This window comes from Nothobranchius furzeri, chromosome 3 (genome assembly GCF_043380555.1).
Source record: "Nothobranchius furzeri strain GRZ-AD chromosome 3, NfurGRZ-RIMD1, whole genome shotgun sequence".
NCBI lineage: Eukaryota > Metazoa > Chordata > Actinopteri > Cyprinodontiformes > Nothobranchiidae > Nothobranchius > Nothobranchius furzeri.
The window spans coordinates 59754006-59767616 of NC_091743.1; the positions used below are offsets into that span (position 1 = coordinate 59754006).

The window sequence follows — 13611 nt, forward strand, 5'->3', positions numbered from 1 at the left end:
GTGTGTGTGTGTGTGTGTGTGTGTGGGGGGGGGGGGCTCCCACAGTCGCTCCAAAGAGATTAGCGGGGCTGACACGCGTTTAGCCGTCAGAGGCGAGGGGCTAATGCGGCAATATTACTACCAAGCGAGGTGGAATGAATGCCTCAATATTCGCGCAATGCCATGCCAGCATGGCGCGTTTATAGGCATTCCATTGTGGTAATATTATGCCAATATGCCGGCCTGTGTGTCCTATAAAGGCACCTTGAGTGTTCTTGGCTCCCGGGTCAGGGGGTTTAAGTTTTTGGGGTCTGCCTGATTAATCCCGGTGGCTGCCTGGTGGGATCTGAGTCCCTGGGCTCTGTTGGGTGCCCGGCGGGGCTGGTCGCCCCTGGGTGCTGGGCTCGGCCGGCTTGGGGGTGGGAGGCTGCGGGTGGGCCTGTGGGCTTGCCGCTGATATCCCCCGGGACTCTGCCGGCTGCTGGTTGTGGCCCCCCGGGGCGATACTCTGCACCTCTTGAGGGGGACAGTGGCTTTTCTGGTCGCAGTCTCCCTGGGGTCCCTGCGCTCTGGGGCAGCTCCTGGATCTCTGAGACTTAAGCCGGGCGTGCACTGTGTGACTTTTTCACTCGTAGCACTCAGCTTCAGCTCAAACTGCACGACTTCCTCACGGGGCAGATCTCACGAGTCATGTGCTCACACTGCACGACCCAGTTCTCGGATGCGATCTGACTGCTCACACTGTACGCCTGGTAGCAACACGTCGGACCTAAAAATGTGCTAAAAATAGCAGTTTTTACACAACACGTTAGACTTTTTTGTCTCGTTTTGCCTGTTGTCCTTCGGGAGTGCTGCAGGAGGACACACAGGGATTAATGGGGGTTGGATGAGGAAAATGAAATTGTCACACAACCTCCCTCTCAGCCGTCAACCTCCTCTAGGGAGGCACCGCAGAGCCGCTCAGACTCCATTACCCAACATCCCTAGCGCCAGGCTTCCGTTTCACGTCACCCGCCAAATCTATATAAGGAAGTGCCGCACAACGCCGGCTCACTCAGTCATCGTTCTAACCGAACTTAACCTAGAGTCCAAACCAGATCAGCTCAGATCACGAAGCCTGTTCAGATCAGACCAGCCAGATCTCAGAATCCTGCCTGTTCGTACAGATCAGCTTCAGACCAGGAGTCGCCGTGTTCAGCTGTGTCACCATACAGCTGCGCACCCGGCTCCCAGATTAAACAGCGTGTCCATTCAACCCGGCGTCAGTCACTCCGCGCTTGGGTTAAAAGCCATGCCACATCCAAACTCTCGCCCAGCTCGAGTCACCCCGTTACAGAAATAAAGAAAGTAAATCTGTGTTTTGTGATCAGTTTAATTTGACATGAACACGACGAACACGCTTTCTTGACAATCTTTGTGAGTAAAAAAAAATGTGTAGAAACAAAAACGAACAACGTGTGTTATTAGGGAAATAGCGGGCGAGCAGTGTTGATGCAGGATTGTGCATGCGCCGTGAGCGGTTCTGATACTTTTTGGGTCGCAGCTTCTCGCAGCGCCACTTCAACAGTGCGATACCCTCACGAGGGACGAGCAAAATATTAAACACGCCAGAAGTCCATGCGAGCTCACGATTGCTGATCGGTAGCTGGTCACGTGGTGTTAATCGCCTCTCGTAACCCCCTGTACACTACACGACGCTCGGCGCAAAACTCGCCCCGATCTTGTGGATTCTCGCACGAGTGGAAAATCGGCTCAAAAAAGTGAAAAAGTCACACAGTGTACGCCCGGCTTTAGAGCTTCTTCCATCTGCTACACATTTTGGGGGGGGCAGATCTGTGGCCCCTCACACACGTTCAACACATGTCTTAAGGCTGTGGTTGGCACTTAATACACTGTGATTTATTATCGTGTGATTGTTCAGTAAAACAATGTTGGTTTTATATTTCCTCATCAGGTTGACACAGTGATAGTTTGCTCCTGTTGTATTGTTGTGTGTCCCTTTTCTTTTCTTTTTTTTTCTCCTTCTGCAGGTCTAGAAGCAGACTCTTGTTCATCATTGATTGTTTATTTATGTAGACCCCCCCCCCCCCCCCCTCCTTTTGTCTCTTCATTTCTCTTTCACCTCTGTCCCCGTGTCTGGTCGGAATTACAAGCATAAAAAAATACAATAACAATAAAGTTTTAAGTATCAGGTGTGACATTAAAAGCAGAACCTTTGATGCTTTTGATGAGAGTAAATCTGTAAGGCTTGTTACCAGCATTCAGACATCAATTCTGTTTGCTTCACAACCAGACAGGACACGGTTTAAAAAAAAAAAAAGCTCAGAGTAGAGCCGCTCTTCCTCCAGCAACAGCTTTCTCCTTCACATGAGAAATTGTTCTATTCTAATATATTGTGACATCACAAAGGGAGAATTTTTCAAATGGCTTGTTTTAGGGACAAAATTCCTAAAACCAAACAGACAGAAAACAGATTTTGCATTTGGAGTGTTTATAGAGACTTTGGAGACCCGCATGACAGCACATATGTATGCAAAACGTATGTTTTGCACAGGAGATGACACGCAGTTGGGCTTAGCTTCTTCACATCATCCATGCCTCTGCAACAGTTTAAAATATTATTTATAAGATACACACGACATTTGCCCTGTGGTGGGCTGTACCCAGCCCCTGACATGATGGGGAGCTAGGAAGAACTCCAGCCTACTGCAACCATTAAACAAGTTTTCTAAACTAAACAAAAGTCAGTGATTGTTAATGCATACATCACAACCAATTCTAATGCTTTGCTAGGCCTCTGGCTCAGTGAAGAGACCAGACAGACACAGTTGAGTACATTTATATTTCCATTTTGCACTACTGACAAAAGTGGCACTTTACACCAAACCATTTCCTATAGCAAAGTAGAAAACCCATTTGGTCACAAGCTTTAAAACACCTCTGACACCCACCTACACACTCATACAGGCATGCACGAGAAGATCCACACACTCTCTCTCTCATCCTCTATCGGTCTTCCTTGAAGTAATGTCAGCATAATGCAATGCCTAAGAGACACTCCTGCTGTAAGTTTCTCGACAGCTGGTCTGTGCTTCACAGATGTAGAACACGCCAATAATAATTTTTCTATTTGAAGACAGATTTAGAGCAGTACCATTTGTCCACACATGAATGAACCTATTTCACTAAATAACTTTTCTGTAATTGTATTTATTTATTTATTTTAGTTCATCTGATTGAGATTTGAGCGTGTGATGAGTTGGTGAATTCTCAGATTGTTAAATTTGATTATGTCTCTTGGAATTTGTTACTCCTGATGATTGCTGCTTTTCATTTTAATACGGGAGCGAGTTCTGAGTCAGAGGAATGCATTTGCTCGAAATAATTACTGGGTTATAATAATTTGTAAATTACTGTTTGTATTACTTTTAAAAAAGAAACATTAGCATCTATTGTGCCTAACCCTCGAACATAACTCCAAAAATTTTAAGATCATTCAATGAAATGCCCTAAACTGCAATGATTTATGTGGATTAGAGTAGTTTATAAGTATTTGCATGTTATATTTCTAATGGGACGCCATTCAGATGTGTTAACTGAGTGACTGTTGCTGCTGATTTATTTCTGGGCTGTGTTCTCTAATTAACCAGGATTTCCACACCAGCACCGCAAGCAACTGAATCAACTCATTAAACTCCCACGTAATGTTCTCTCTCTCTTCTCTCAAACTCACACACACACATAAACACACACAAACACAAACATACCCATGCTCGGGTCTCAGACTTTACTCTCTAACTGCACATAATTTTGTGAGCAAAAGGAAAACGTCATCAGACAATATCACTAGATTAGAATGAGAATTAAGATTCAAGGAGAAATGGAGCTAATATGAAGTGAATCATCAGTTGAACTAAACACATGATCTTTTTTGCTCTTACATTTGTATTTTGTTTTTTTATCTCTTAAAGCATCAACTAATACATGTCCTGCTTTTCCCTCCTACTAGTTTAATATTGAATTACATCTTTCATAAACAACCCCACAGCAGTCTGCTTTAGCTACCGCTAACAATGAGCTAACGCTAACATGAGCCAACTAATTCTAAACAAGTCACAAAGTTAAAAAAATCCACACTGTTGGACAAAAATTTTATCACTTACAAATCCAGTAGCAACAAAGCCAGGTCATCATCAGCCTGTGATTTTGAAGTCTCCGTTAGCACCCTCAATCTGGTTTAGCACTTGCTTTGACTGCAAAGACATTACTCTCTGACTTCAACTTCCTGAAAAAACTCTGAAAAAAGTAAAAGAGCAAAACGCTTCCGTCAATCCATGCGTGTCTGTCCCTTGCGGAGCTGACGGAGAAGCATAAACCAGGCTTTACTTCTCCGTCTCCTGGAGAGTGTTGCAAAGCAATTGCCCGGCAGGACCACAGAGGGCGTAGCGCTGTTCTGTGGTATCCCGTCATGTATCGGTCCAAGATCGTGTGTTTATATTGTGTTTTTTGTGTATATAAGAGACTTTTAACACGGACATATTGGTCTCTCATTCTCCCACCGCTTCATGCGCTCCCCACCTCTAAACCCACGTTTCCTGTCATTTCCGTCCACAAATAAAACGCTTGCTGCACATCTTTTCCCTCCTCCAGTCACGGGAGAATTAAACGTTCATATTTTTAGAGTTTTTTCGCAAGATATTCTTCAAGCTTCTCTGTGTCTGCCGCTAGTTATCCTCGGCTCTCTTTGCAATGGCGGCGCAGTAAACAACAGCGGCGTCCTGACCAATCACAAGCTTGCGTAATCCGTTTCGTTCGACGGATGTTTAAAAATGTGGGCTCGACTCCATACATACTTGCGTGCCTGCCGGATCCCTACGCAAGGACGGATAATGGCGTTGCCTGTGCTCCACACTGACACAGATGGAGAAGCATAAATAAGGTTTTAGGCTACTTATCCGTGTGACTGCGTAAGGAGTATGCAGGGGCGTCGGACTGGGGGGGGGAAGGGTACCGTTTACCCAGGGCCCACTGCAGGGAGGGGCCCTGAGACAGCTTTGAATAAAAATGTTTTATTGTTGTTGTTTTTTCCCCCCAACTTACTTAATGTCTTAATAAACTTCCCTTTACCTGGATAAAGAGGTTAAGAAACAGAATTTCGCCTTAAAAATAATAACTGAATAATCTCTGAGGCATCTATCACCCCTTAAAAATGTGCAAAGTGGTTTAGTCCACACCAGCGGCCAGGGGCTGCACTGCCGCATGTGCAGCTATGAGACATCGCAGATGCCGACAGCCAGAGCTGGAGGCAGGAGAGTCAGTCATGTCTTTTCCCAAGAAAGGGAAATCTGGCTTCCAGAAAAGAAAAGAAGGAGAAGGAGAAAAAGTTAATCGAACAGAAGCAAGTATTGACTAGATTCTTCAAGAAGGAAGGTGAGCAGCAGAACACAGTTTTAGCTGATATTAGCTAGCTCTCAGAAGCTGCATTCATGTTAGGTGTTCAGTGTTCATTTTGGGAGCTTATGATAGACATTGTCCTCTAAAATATCATAAGCAAAACTTAAAAAAAAGGTCCCCACCCTGGATTGTTAGGGGATTGGAAAGGGCTTGCCAGAAAAAGAAATCACTGTATCTGGATTTTATAAAAAATCCAACAAAGGAAAAAGAAAAAAGGTATAAGGAATATAAAAACAAATTAACTACAATAATAAGGAAGCAAAAAAAGGAATATTATGATCAGCTTTTCCTACAACACAAAAATAATATTAAAGGTACATGGAATGTGTTAAATAAATTAATAAGAAATACAAAAGAAGCAGGTATAGATATTCACAATAAAAATGGAAAGAACATTGCAAATGAGTTTAATAAATATTTTGTGAATGTTGGCCCTAATCTAGCTAAAAAGCTGCCAGAAGTTGACATTAACCATGAAATAAATAAAAATAATAATACAATGTTTTTGAGCAGTGTAAGCCAAAGTGATGTGATCCAAGCGGTACATAGTTTCAAAAGTAAAAAGTCCTTAGATTTTCATGGGATAGATATGTCTCTCATGAAGGAGGTTATCCATTGCATTATTGAACCTTTTACTTATATTTGTAATAAATCATTTTCAAGTGGCACAGTCCCTGAAAAAATGAAAATAGCCAGAGTTATTCCTATTTATTAAAGTGGTGATAAATTATTAGCTTGTAACTATAGACCTATCTCTTTACTGCCACAGTTTTCAAATATACTTGAGAAACTTTTTGTAATTAGATTTGAAGCATTTACCAACAAGTTTGATCTTTTAAATGACCATCAGTATGGGTTTAGGAAGAATCGTTCAACCTCATTAGCAGTTATGGATTTGGTAGAGCAGATTGCAACAGCAGTGGATCAAAAACTTCATGTAGTGGCTGTCTTGATTGACTTGAGTAAGGCATTTGATACAATTGATCACATATACCTGCTCAAGAAATGTGAATACTATGGTCTTCATGGTAAAACCAATCAATGGCTTGAAAGTTATTTAAGCAGTAGATTTCAATATGTAAATGTTAATGATATAGATTCACAGCTTGAAAGAGTAATATGTGGTGTACCGCAAGGCTCGGTGCTAGGACCGAAATTATTCAACCTATACCTGAACGACATCTTTTCTGTATCGTCTCGGTTAAAATTTATTATGTTTGCAGATGATACAAATTTCATTTGTATGGGAAAAGATATGAGTAAATTATTACAAGAGGTTGAAAACGAATTGGATTCAATTAACCCTCTGATGCATGGATTATGAAATCTTCAACCAAGATTTTTTAAACAATTTTTTTCATTCATCTTTAGGTGTGAATGAAACAAATTTCAACAAATATTTTTTGTAACATTTTGTTAATTTACAAATAATTTTTACATGTCCATCTCAGTGGACAGCGTGCATTCTGAACATGGAATATGTTGGCTTGACTCACTGAAGTCCAAATGGAGGGGCTCAAATGCAATAAAGTCTTCAACAGCTGTGCTTAATAGCAAAAATAAAGAAATAACAATTTTGAGTACCTGTCCACTGTAGTGACCATTATGTATCAAAGGGTTAAAAAATGGTTTGATTACAACAAGCTATCACTAAATGAAAATAAAACCAAATTTATGATATTTTCAGGGAAAAGGGACAATGACGGTGCTAAGCTGTATTTAAATGGAGTCCCAATTGAACAAGTACATGAAACTAAATTCCTAGGTGTGACTATTGATAGTAAACTCAGTTGGAAACCACACACTGAATATATCAAACAGCAAGTGTCTAAATCTATTGCTATACTTTATAAAACTATTGATATACTAAATAAAAAAGCCTTGTTTTTGATTTATAGCTCTTTAGTTATGCCTTATTTGTCTTACTGTGCAGAGGTTTGGGGAAATGCAGGTAAAACGTGTGTTGAGACTGTATTTAAATTACAAAAAAAGGCGATTAAAATAGTTAATAAATTGGGATACCTCAAACCAACCCATTATCTATTTAGTCAAACGAAAACGCTAAAATTAGGAGACATTATTAAAGTAAAAATCTTAGAGATTCTTCATAAAGTAGTTAATAATAATATCCCAAATTGCATAAAAGTTTATTTCAAACCAAGAGATGATCATTATAATCTCAGAGGTGTATTTATGTTTGAATGTGTAAAAGCCAGAACTAATGTGAAATCAAGATGTGTTTCTGTTGTTGGTGTGAAATTGTGGAATGAGTTAGATGATGATTTGAAGAAATGTACTTCTTTACTAAAGTTTAAAGCAGGTGTAAAGTGTTACATATTTACAGGGTACGAAAAGTATGTATAGACATTAATGAATTTTCATTGTGGATATTTATATTGGGGAAAATAAAAGAAATGTATATTGGTTATGTATATTAGGTGGAAAATAGGGTAGGCTAAAATAAGCATTGCTTCTGCCTATTCCTTCTTTGGTTTAAATTCAAATTGTTAATATTGTTTTGTTTGAAAAGAAAAATTTTATGTTAATGCTATAAACCAAAATAAAGACCGAAAGAAAGAAGAAAGAAAGTGTTAAACGCCTTTAGTTTCACCATCAAGATCAAATATAAATTAATTAGTGTTATCAGTGATAACACTAATTAATTTATATATATATTAATCAGAATTATTATCGCGGGCGGCTGCCGCCAATTAATTTGCGGACCTCACAGTAAAAACAGGTTCACTCTGTGTGGATATTTCAGCTCCTTCCCAGTCATGGACCAGGACAAACTTGGTATCGATGGATTCGTAGTAATCTCAGGAATGGGAAGCTGCCACTGTTTTTCGTATAGCATGATGACACTGGTGATAGAGGATTGTTATTGACTTGGTTAGATATTTTAAGCCTATTTTAAATTTCTTTATATTTGATCTTGAAAACGGACAACCTTATAATTTGGCTGATAATGCAGGGATTATAAAATTTAGAGTACATTACATTCACAGAGAGAACCTGGTTTATTTCATGTCATATGTATTTAATATATCAATATATATCAGTATTAGCAAAGCTTAACATCATGAACCACATGGCCCTTTAGACACAGTAGCAGCAGCAGCAGGGCCCTCATTGTCTCCAGAAAGCACTGAGGAGATGAGACAAGGTGAGCTCACTCAGGGGCGGCGTTAGGCCCAGCTACTTGGGCTGAAGCCCCAGATGTTTTATGAAAAGCCCCGGATCTGAAACGTGGAAGTAACATGCAGTAACAAAGTCCAACAGAGAGGGAGCAGCTGGCAGTAGTTTGTATACAGCCTGCCTGAGCCTCCACCACTGAAGAAGAAGCCCTTCAGCAGCCAGCTTCTTCTGCAGTCTCTGCCTGAAATGCATGAGTGAAGATGGACATAAGGACTTTTTTTTAGACAAAAAGTACAATTACAGAACCCCAGCTTTGATGAGACTGGTGTTGACTCAGGTTTGTGAGTCTTATTTGAAAATATTTGTTGTGTTGCTGGTTTGCCTAAAGTTAGCTTCTCAGGTAAAGTTGCTGGAAAGTGAATATTTACTTTCATCTCACACTAAACACTAACAGGAACAATATTCTGCCCTGAATATGCTTAATATGTAGCTTTAGATTAAAAAATTATGTGGTACAAGACAAATATATATGATGTTGACTAGTGCGTGTCACGTGTGTGTGCGCGCGTGTTTGTGTGTTAAGCCCCGGATCTTCTTCAGTCCTAAATCCGCCCCTGAGCTCACGATACAATTAAGTTATTCAATTTACAAGCAATCATTAGCAACAGATTTATCTGAAAGGACATGTTAGGTTATATTTTGCTGACCTAATTCATGATCCATTTTGCTTGTGTGGTGTCTGTCCCCCTTGCAGCAGAGAAAGAGATAGAATATGTGAAAGAGGATGATGTAAGTGAAGATAGGGAAGGGGATGGTTGCTCTGAAGGTAGTGAGGATGATGAGGAGAGGCCAGAAGAAGAAGAAAGTGAGAGGCTGAGCAACACAGATGAGTGTCTGCCAGAGGATCCAGGACTATGGCCAGAGAAGCTCACTGGTCAACAGAGAGATACAGTTGTCAGAAGACTGGCGAATAAAAGTGATCAAACACCAGGAATCGACAAAATAACACCCAAAGATATGGAGGGCAAGCCATTTCCAAATTATCTTCAATATGCTAAGTCAGCCAATGGGCATGAGAAGATAAGAAGAGACTGGCTTATTTACAGTGAAAGTGCAAAGGCTCTGTACTGCATCCCATGTCTCCTCTTGAGCTGCTTAATTCCATCTACAGGATGCAATTACAGAGCATTTTTGGAGAAGTTTGTATTGGACTGAGGATTTTTTGCACACTACCTGTGACTGTTGCTGGGGGTGAACGGGCTTTTAGCAAACTGAAACTGGTGAAAAATTATTTGAGATCAACAATGTCCCAGGATAGACTGAACAGCCTAGCTCTTCTTTCTATTGAAAGCCAATTAGCCAAAGGATTGGACTTTAAAGATCTCATAAGGGATTTTGCTAACATGAAGACCCGTCAGTGGGCATTTACTGGAAAATAAATTCCAGGATTAATGTTTGAACACATTGTTGGCAAATAAAAATAATTATATGTGAAGTCTGGGCATTTCACTTTTATTATGCTGGCATTTGTATTTGCTCAATATAGAGGTTAAACTGAGATCATATTTATTATCTTGTCTTATAGCATGGCATAAAATGTGTAAGAGAGATATTACACAATTGAGCATGGGGCCCACCTAGAAGACTTGTACCTAGGGCCCAGAATTTGGTGCTACGCCCCTGGGAGTATGTGTGTGTGTGTGTGTGTGTGTGTGTGTGTGAGCTCTTGCCAGATACAGGAGCATCTCAGCTTTCAGCAGCCTGACCTCTGAGTGGGTGGGCGTGTCCAGCTCCAGCTTGTTTCCTTAAAGTGACAGAGCCCTGAAATGGCTCATACTGGAAGGCACTGAACATGTCAAGAACAAAACTGCTGGAATGGCTTTATGTGAGAGGGATTTAGTGCTAATTACTTCATAAACATATTGTGTATCAATGATAAAACTATTATCACTTATTAAAAACTCATGTCTCCTTTAAGCAAATCATTTTTAATTTAAAACTCTTAAGAGCAGTAGCAACATCATTATTCCACAGCAAAACTTTTACTGTGATTGTTGAGTATGATGTGTATATTTCTTTTAACATTTGTGCTTTTCACCATCAGCAGTTTTCACATTTTATTCTCAATTTTTGACATTTCATTGTCCTGTGAGGTGAAATTGGAAAGAGAGGGAAACAATTATTAATAGAGTCTTCTAATCTTCATTGCACTAATCCAGGCTTTCAAAAGCTGATAAAAAAACATCCCACACAATGGACACTAAATATAGACAAATATACTAAATATAAACAAAAGTACACACACACAAATATATATATATATATATATATATACACACACATTTTGTATACATTATATATATTTACTATTATTTTTTTAATTATGTCACGCTGAGTGTAGGAGGTTGAACCCAAAAACGCAGAACACCAGAACGACTCAAGGCAGGAGTAATTTAAAGAAAATTCCTTTATTAAAGGAGGATATGCCAAAATCCAAAGCACAAAAAATAAGATTAAATCTCAAAAAACTCACTGAATGCTCAAAACCAAACAAAAGCTCACACATGAGCACATACTCAGAGAATCTCAAGAGGGGCACGGACAACACAGACACATACGACAATGACCCAACAAACACTGAAGGACAAGACATGCTTTTAACACAGAGGGAACCAGTCAGGGGAACAGGTGACAGGTGTGAGGAGTGAGAACTAGAGGGAGGACAGGTGAAATCAATTAACTAAATGGGAAGGGAAACCCAAGCAGAGGGGAAGATAACATAACCTATAATAACACGAAATAACTAAACCTAGAAAATAAGGGTAAAGATAAACAACTAATGTCAAGAGGAGTAAGGGAGACTAATTAGCAAGTGGGGAAGGACACAAACACTAAAGGGAACTAAAATGAAAAGCTGAACCTATAGAAAATAAAACTACAGAGGGGTGACTAGGGGAGACCTGAGAAGCTGGGAAACACCAGGAGACACATGAGGAGAACAAAGAGGACAAACAGGAGGGGGCTGGGGACCAAGGGGACACAGAACATGACAAAAAAGCTATTTGCCAATTGGACGAAATGCTAAATAGCAATATGTTAAAAAAATTGGAGAAAAAGTACTCATTGGAGGAATAAAACATAAAAATTCTGACGCAAGAAATCAAGAAGTTTGTGGTTGTAAACACTGGTTAAGATGAGGAAGGCCTTTGTGGGCTTTATGTGTATTAAGTGATAATTTGAGATGTTATCTTAAAATCACCCAAAACCAATAGCAAGATAATTGTGTTTATTCTTAGCAATACCATCAGCACTAAGTTCATACTTTTCTTGATCAATTTAATGATTTTTGAGGAAAAGCTAAACTGTTCCTGCAACAGGAGCTTGTGAAAATCAGAAACTCCTAACACGTTTTTTTATCCCGTTTTATTTTTGCAGCTATACTGACAATAATATGACCCAGTTAAAAAAAAAAATGAAATTGATAATCAAGGAGGAGAAAATAAAAATTATTATTACATACTCTTATTTTACAATAATACATAATCCCACCTTTGTTCAGTACTTTGTAGTTTAACTATATGCAGAGTACCACATTTACCCAATGTAACAAATGTAACTCTTATGTGCAAAACCAGCAAAAGCATTTCCTGATTTAAACACTTTTGTTACTAAAGTTGATAACATTTTGACCTCCATTTAAATATAACCTCTGCAATTGCATGCATCCTTTACAAACAAAACAATTCTATTTTGTTTTGCAGTCCAGATCAATTTTTTCCCTCACATTTTCCAACCCTGAGCCAATGTATCTCCCTTCACCATGTTCCAACAAGAGTGTGATTCATTTGGACTTTCAGGGAATAGTGTTCAAATGGCATAAAAGTCAAACAGTCTGCATAGTTTGCCAGACAGCAAATGCAGGAAATTATGCCATATACTATATCTGTTCCCTGCAACAGAGCAAGAGATGAAGACTTTCAGTTTCTTCTTATGTATTTGCCCTGAGGGTGATGCTCTTTTTTTTAACCCACCTGTCTGGGTGAAAAAGCAGTTTTGCAAGGTGGTATCATACTTGCTATCAGTTCTTGAAAATTATATGTCACTCTAACTTAACCTGATGCATTTCTATGGAGAAGACTGCCAGGAAGCATGAGTGCCTGGCTAGTGACAGTGTATTAAATGCTCCTCCTGTACTCAGGAGGCTTTCTGCGATGTGGATGGAAGACAAGTACTATATAGATGAGAGTTTTTTCATCTCTCATAGTAACAGCATCTGCAGAAGTAGGTGCACACTTTAATAGGGTGAATTTGAAAGCACACTCTGTGCACTTATTTTTAGAATGGGAGGTGGGGGGTGGGGGGGGGGGTATTAGAATAGTGTGCGCTCTTGAACAGCAAGAGCCCACATACACAAATAAAACACCTGACATTTAGTTTTCTTTTTATCTAGCAGGAGGTTAATCTTGGAGAACAGACGGCACGACTGTCAGGAAGCTGATGTCACTTGTCCAATACTTGTACACACGCAACAGTAAAGTTCAAAGGTTCGTAATGGACTGGGATAATTAAGAGGTTATGCCACAAAATATCAGCTTAATAATGTCCTCAGACAATTTGACCTTGTGGCTCTTTAGCTTTAATGAGAGGGAAGACTAAGAGAAAAAATGGGGGAATGTTTTTTTCTTAAAACGCTCTAACCAGCTGGGCACTTCAAAAGTAAAAACATGAAAAGCACAAACATTAAACCCCTGAACTTGTTCCCAACTCTCCTGTGACCTCATTTTTTCCCTTTTTGTCTACTTTCTCTGTCTAGTTCATGTCTGTGTATCTGCAACTCTCAGGGATGTGTGAGCTAACAGGCGATAAAGAAACATTCTGGAAGGGAGTTCTGATGGCGCTGACCACCGACTTTGTCTGTGCAGATGTTTCTATGGATGGCAGCATGAGAAGCTTTATCTTTCAAGTGCAGGCGTGTGTTTATTTCTGATTCTGAAAGGTGTGGGGCCCCTTTAAATGTTCAATTAACATTAAAATGCACCT

General features: G+C 39.8%; 1 protein-coding gene across 2 annotated transcripts in view; it reads right to left on the minus strand.

Annotated features, from left to right (window-relative positions):
• The window catches only part of LOC107385374 (cadherin-22), a 298526-nt gene that overhangs the window by 69057 nt on the left and 215858 nt on the right, over window positions 1-13611 (minus strand). The window lies entirely within an intron of this gene.